Here is a 6,783-nt window from a genome sequence, read left to right as displayed (position 1 = left end):
AGAAACGTCGAGAAATATCGCGCTGCAATATTCTCGATGCTCGAAGGCTGTGCGAATTTCTGATGTTATTCTGTTTACTTGCTCGATAGTTCCATGTTTTTCTCTGAAGCCAAATTGATGAGCTGGGATAGTGTTGTGAGCTCCCAGATAAGGGATTATGCGCTTTAGTAGGCATTTTTCAAATAACTTGGACAAGCATGATAGTAGACTTATTGGTCGGTAAGATGACGGAATCGTGTGGTCTTTTCCGGTCTTCGGTATCATTATAATTATAGATTTTTTCCATTTTGTTGGGTAATGGCCGAGACTTATGATCCCATTGAAGATTTTACAGATGACCTCAATAGCACAATTCGGAAGTTCAATTATCATTTTTTGAGTTATTAGGTCAACGCCGGGAGCCTTTTTCGGCTTCAGTTCCCTGATGACCTTCGTTATCTCGTTCGGACGAAATGATGCTGGAGTAGATTCCGTTTCAGTGTGGATTTGCGGTAGATCAAATGGATTTGCAGCAGGGTTCGGCTGGAAAACGCCCTGGAGATGTGAGGCAAAAGTTTCGGCTCTGTCTTTGTCGCTGCGGGCCCAGCAACCAGATGACTTTCTTATCGGGGTGATGGTTTCAGCCGGTGAGCTTAAATTTGGGTGAGCTCTCCATAAGGGATGCTTTGTGCTGGTTGGCGAGAGTTTTTCAATATATCTTAATTGTGCTTTTTCGGCATCTTGCTTCAGGGCCCGGCTTAGTTTGCGTGTGGCTTCATTTAGACGTTGCTTTGAGCATGGCGATCTATTGGTTTGCTACACCCGTCGCAGACGCCTCTTTTCTTGGATAAGCTGTTCAATTTGCTGGTTCGTTTTGAATTTGATTTTTTGCACATCCTTCTGTTGTGGTGTTGAGATTCTGGCTGCAGTCACAAGTACCTCTTCCAGTGCGGAGGTGGAGGAGTCGATGTCGGTTTCAGTATTGAGCTGGGGGGCTAGCTCAATGTGGGAACTCACATACTTTTTGTATTTCATCCAATTGGTTCTGTGCGACGTCAGCCTATAGGGGCGATCCGTAGTTTCTGGGCTTTGAAGGAGGGTTATCAACAGCGGCGAGTGATCTGAAGAAAGGTCTGGAAGGGCCTTGGCGTTTATTAAATTTCGTGGGATGTTTTTTGTCACCGCGAAGTCAATTAGATCGGGTATCTTTCTGGGGTCTGCTGGCCAATATGTGGGGCTACCAGGGGAAACGTAATCCAGCTTATTTCTCACATTGATGAGAGCGTTGTACAGTTGTCTTCCCTTGGGGGTCACGAGGCGGGATCCCCAATGCGTATGCTTGGCGTTGTAATCTCCTGCAGCTATAAATCGATCTCCAAGTGAGTTGTAAAAATCCATGAATTGACCTTCAGAGATTGTAAAGCGAGGTGGGCAGTAGACAGCAGCAATGCAAAGGTTGCCGTTACCTGACTGCACTTTAATGGACGTAGCTTGCAGGTAATTTGTTGCAAACCTTTGGTGGAAGTGGTGTTTGATGCGTTCTCTGATAAGGATGCCGGTCCCGCCGTGGGCTTTACCATCTGCATGATCTGTGCGGTAGAAGGTATAACCTCTTATATGAAAGTTGTATCTGCTTGTGAGGTGCGTTTCAACCAGTAGCATGGCGTCGATGTGGTTTTCGTTTAGAAATTGTGTTAGTTCAAGTTTATGCCGTGAGACGCCATTGGCATTCCACGTGGATATACGTAGATTGGACATTGATTATTTTGACTGTTGTGCTACGAGCAGCTGTATCACCATATTCTGATTCTGGACGAGCGTTTGCATAGTCGTTTTCATAAATGACATGAGTTCCATCATGCTTTGTTGCATGGTCACCATCATGGATTCCATGTTGTTTTGTGGCTGCTCTGGGGCCTGCTGAGCATTTACTGAGTTTGTAGTGACCAGCTAAGCTTACACTTACAAAAACTTTTCGACCTACCCTCGCACTTAAAATTATAGGAACTTTTCCATAGCGAAAATAGCTAATAACTGGCTAAGACCAATCACGATTGACAATGATCATACGATTGAACAGTTAGTCTAAGTAAAGCTCTGAACCGCGGTTACTTGCAGTCAGCTTCCCAAAGCTTAATTCACTCTTTGATAAAAACCCTTTGGCAAACGTTTATGTTTCTTGGCGCGGCCAAATTTAAGTCAATATTACACGCGGTAATACAATTTATTAATTAAATAATCCGAGTGAAACCCAGAGTGGTATAGCCAGCTATAACTTCTCGTGTGAATTTGTGCGTGGAGAAAAGGTGAATAAGTGCAAATTTAGTGCGTTTCAATGCTAACTCAGTTTTCATAGGGATCCGGCTTCAGAGGCGTGACGGAGGCCTAGACCTCGAAAAGGCAGATTCCCCTGCTCTACGGCCGTCTTTAACCAATTCCGCCAACCGCCAGCAGTGGATCTCAGTTGACACCAGTTTCGCTCCATACTCAGCGGCCCGGACGGACTTAACCTCCGGCCGATGATTACATAACCGCCCACGTTTGGATGAGAGCGGAACCACCCCAAGTGGAAGACCTGAGCGCAGCAGACCAATTCCGCTGGCGCAGTTTTTTTATTAGACCGGAGCAGCTGCTTGGTTATCACCATCGGCAAGCTGCCGTGAAAACACCCCCTCGCTCCCCTCATCTGGCCGACGAAGGCCTAAGCTATTGATATACGCTTATCGCCAGCGCAGTGGATGCTGCCTAAGACCCGTTAGGATCACCTAGACGGACACCTGCCGTCGCGGGAGTTAACTTTTTATTTTCTTCTTGTTTTGATTATACCTTTCTTATATATTTCCGATTATTAATGATTTAAATACTCGCAGAGCAACTGGAGTATGGCATTCGGTAGAATTTTGACTTAGGGTTTGTAGGGGTCAGAGGGTAAGGGCAGGGAAAACAAATAGGAAAATATAAATAAGTATAATCGTAAGTTTAAATGATAGAACCGACCCATCGAAACGCATATGCCGCGACTAGAGTGTAGGGTAGCGCCTTCCAGAACATGCCGTTTTTCTTCTACCTGCATTCGCAGCGCCAGCGAAATCGTACGATTTTTTGCTTATTTTTCCTTCCTCCAGTCCTTCGCTCGCGAGCATGGAGAGCGCGAGAGAGGATTTGGGAAAAGTCCCGTAGCTTTTGGCTCGTTTGCTATGCAAGGCACGCTGCGTGTAGAGAAATTTTGTGACGCTCGCTCACTTGAAATTGAAAACCAGAGCAAAGCACACGCATCGTAGATCATTTTTACTATAATAATTCCGGCACGTGGATTATACAGTTTCAATCGAATTAATAGTAAAGTGCCAGCAAGAGACCAGTGACAAAACTTAATAAGTGTTGTGCACGAGTGAGAACGGGTAAATATTAACTACGGAACGGCAGAGTTTATAGTGTAGTTAACCCTTTTGTTGTGCAGGGCTAGTTTGGCGCTAGGCGACGGCTCTTACGTCCTTCGCTAAGCGTGGCGTATCGCCGGCGTGGCAGCCACACGCGGCAAAAGTTGGCGATCAGCGAACAAGGCGGCGCGGTGCAACCGAGCGGCCATAACCTTACTCTTTGGAAGCCCTACGGCGGCAGCGACGTCGACGTGCAGCCCAACGCTGTGCGACCGAGCGGCCATAACCTAACTTTTCGGAGGCCCTACGGCGGCAGAGACGTCGACGTGCGGCCAACGCAGCACGTGCGCGTAACCCTACTTTTTGGGAACCTCTGCTTTGCCACGTCGGCTGCCAAGGAGCTATAGCGATCCGAGTGCGACCGCACTAAACCGGGAGCGAGAAATCTCCAAGAGTCAGACCAGAGGCGGCCTGTGTCTGAGTTCTCGGAGTAATGTAACCGGCCTCGTGCAGCCCCAACTAAGGCGATTCGGCTGTATGGACAGCGGCTAAGCATTACCTTTTCGAGCATAAGCCAGTAGGAACAGTGGAGGTGCAGCGAAGGTAGCTGAGCGGAGACTAGGCAGGAGCAGGCGCAGCCGGATAGAGAGCTCGCTTGAGCGGCAGGCATGTGACCTGTCGAAGAAGTTGGAGGCGCGTCGCGGTGAGCAGCGCGCTCCCACTGGATGATTCCAGTAACCCGAAGGACGTAAAGTTTTGAGATCGATTAAATTTAGAGTAATGCGTAACATTAGATAGAAAGTAACTGATATTGTTGTTGCTTTTCTGCCGTTTAGCGTAATATGTGAATACGAACGCGAGCGTCCCATTTAAATATCGTTTCTGAACTTTCCAACTAACAGCCATCAGCACCTGCAACTTCGATGGGCCCAACGAACCAGCAGCGGAGGATCTGAGCGTAAGTCAGTATATCGAAAGTAAATTGGCACCAAGGCCGCATATTTGATTTATTCTGTATATATATATATATCGATCGTATGTATAACTTAAACGGGATCCTAAGCGAGCCGCACATTTACGCGTTTGTTTATATGAATTTCAATTAACGTAGAGATAAATATCTAGGGATTAGATAAATTAAGAAAATGATTAATAATTATAAGAGACAGAATTATGAATTATCCTGAAGTTTAACGAAATAATAATGGAGTAAAAACGTATATCTTTGGTCTATGTTAATACAGCAAGTGGATGTCGAATTACTTCAGAATGAGCTAAGATCGAAAAGATGAACTTAGTTAAGGGGTAACACTTAAATTATCAGAGTTTACCACGGCAGGGAGGGTAAAGACGTGGGGGCGGATGACACCTCAGCCACCCACAACGCGAGTGTTCCTCTCTTATACCTACTCTTTAGGGTCCGTCCGTACGTCCGATTAATTCAACCGTTGACCAATCATTTAGTTTACAGAATGTGCACTTAAACTTTTATTACAGTAGTGAAAGGGTGTGACTATAATCGGTGAGGAAGGCCCACGCCATATCCGACGAGCTTTGAACCGAGCATAGCAAGAAGTGCACAAATACCGATCCGATTGTACACTGGAAAACCCACAGTATCTAGTGAGCACTGCCTCTTGGCTACTACATAAATAAAATGGCGCCCAACGTGGGGCCAAAGACCGTTATCTGCATTTGAGAAATAAGAGGAAGAAGAATATCAAGCTATAGTGCAACTCGCAGGAGCCGCAAATACCTATTGTTTTAGGTGCAGGACCCTCGAGTGGTTTTAGCCCATGAAAATGCTCGACTATCCATCCAAAAGAATTTTTTTGTAATTAATTTACTCAGCAGAAATTGTTACTATTTTATACTAGAGATTTGCTAGTTGCGAGTTGAGGACTTCTTAGCCGGAATTGCGTCTTCGATTCGAGATCTTACGGATCAAGGCGACCGCAACGAACCCACTCACAGGCGCAAAAACTCGACCCTGAAATTAGTTAGGTGGATCAAACTCCCGTTCAATAGGTAGAGGGAAGCGAATTCGGAATTAGTAGCTTGGAATAGCGATATGTTATCAAAACTTCGTGGTACTATCGACCAGTGCTAACCGAGCGCAGAATACTATCCAAAGGCGACAGTTTAGACTACTGGCAAAAGGTACTGTACGCGTATTTAGGAATATCAAGTGGTCAGAGGAACTTCGATGGATGACCAATACAGCGAATACAAACCTACAAAGCCGCAACAATATAGACAATATTAGTATAGAGTTGGTTAGGAGAGAACGCTCAGCAAGAAGGTATTCGACAGAAACTAGCTGGAAAAACAAAGACCATAATTTGAAAATATTAAGCAACCAATAACAGTTACAGAAGAAGAAAATGCCTATTCATCATAGCTTAGAGAATTTAGCAGCCGCTTCTAATAATGACGAGAGTGTTTGCATTCTATGCACACGACCTTTAAGCGTGATCGATCTGACAGCAGCTTCTCCTTGTAATCATCGATTTCATCATCAATGTATTAGAGATCACTTGTCAGTAACGAACTCGTGTCCGACTTGCAATCAACCATGCACGGTGCAGCAGTTGTCAGTATCGAACAATAACTTATTAGCCGAATTGGCAGATGCAGAACAAAGATCCGAGTCAGGAAGAGCACCCAATGAATATGACGCTGGCAAAGGCAGCAGCAATCTTATCACAAACCGAGGCCGTAACAGGAATGAACCAAGAAGAGGTCGAAGTTTGGGGCAACGCAGAGGTATGGTTACTAGGTCTCAGCAACGTAGTAACGTGGCGCAGCAGCGCGATAGAAGCGCTAATACACCATCAATTCTCGATTCATCTAGAGCAGAGAGTGTCGAAGAAATAGGTAGAGTAGTTCAAGCAGCAATGCAGTCTCAGCAACAGAAGCTTATGCAGGATTTGACTCGTTTCATACAATCACAGATATCGAATTTGCAGCTCGAACAGAATGCCCAATCCCCGAGTAGGAGAAGCATGAACAATGTAACACAGGGACAAGCTTTCGCAGTAGGTCAAACTCAGCCAGGGTCAGGATTGAACTTACCGAACAGGGAGCAAAACGAGAGATTAGGGAATCGACAATCTAGTCGAAACTCTGAGAGGTCGCACACTTCGGTGCAGCCGAAGAAGGTGCCCGGTATTATCCAGAGTTGGCACATCAAATTTGATGGAGCCAAAGATGGCTTGCAGACAGAGGATTTTCTGTACAGAGTACAACAAAACTTGAACGGAGATCATCAGCTTCTTTGTGATCACCTACATCTGTTCTTTACCGGCAAAGCGAATGAGTGGTATTGGAAATTCCACCAAGCATGTACGAATTTTACATGGGCAGAGTTTTGCAGGGAATTTAGACAGAAATTTCGAGATGTGGATACAGACATGGACATATG

At 45.5% G+C, this 6,783-nt stretch overlaps 1 long non-coding RNA gene across 1 annotated transcript; it reads left to right on the top strand.

The window, feature by feature from the left end:
• The first annotated feature begins 3,077 nt into the window (after positions 1-3,077).
• Positions 3,078-4,214, top strand: LOC138929512 (uncharacterized). The gene is made up of 2 exons (XR_011445791.1): positions 3,078-3,380; positions 3,440-4,214. It is a non-coding gene; the product is annotated as an uncharacterized lncRNA (long non-coding RNA).
• The last annotated feature ends 2,569 nt before the right edge of the window (positions 4,215-6,783 follow it).

The sequence above is a fragment of the Drosophila kikkawai genome, unplaced genomic scaffold (assembly GCF_030179895.1).
Source record: "Drosophila kikkawai strain 14028-0561.14 unplaced genomic scaffold, DkikHiC1v2 scaffold_262, whole genome shotgun sequence".
Lineage (NCBI taxonomy): Eukaryota > Metazoa > Arthropoda > Insecta > Diptera > Drosophilidae > Drosophila > Drosophila kikkawai.
The sequence above is the reverse complement of the archived record's forward strand: the minus strand, read 5'-3'. Positions and strand labels throughout refer to the sequence as shown.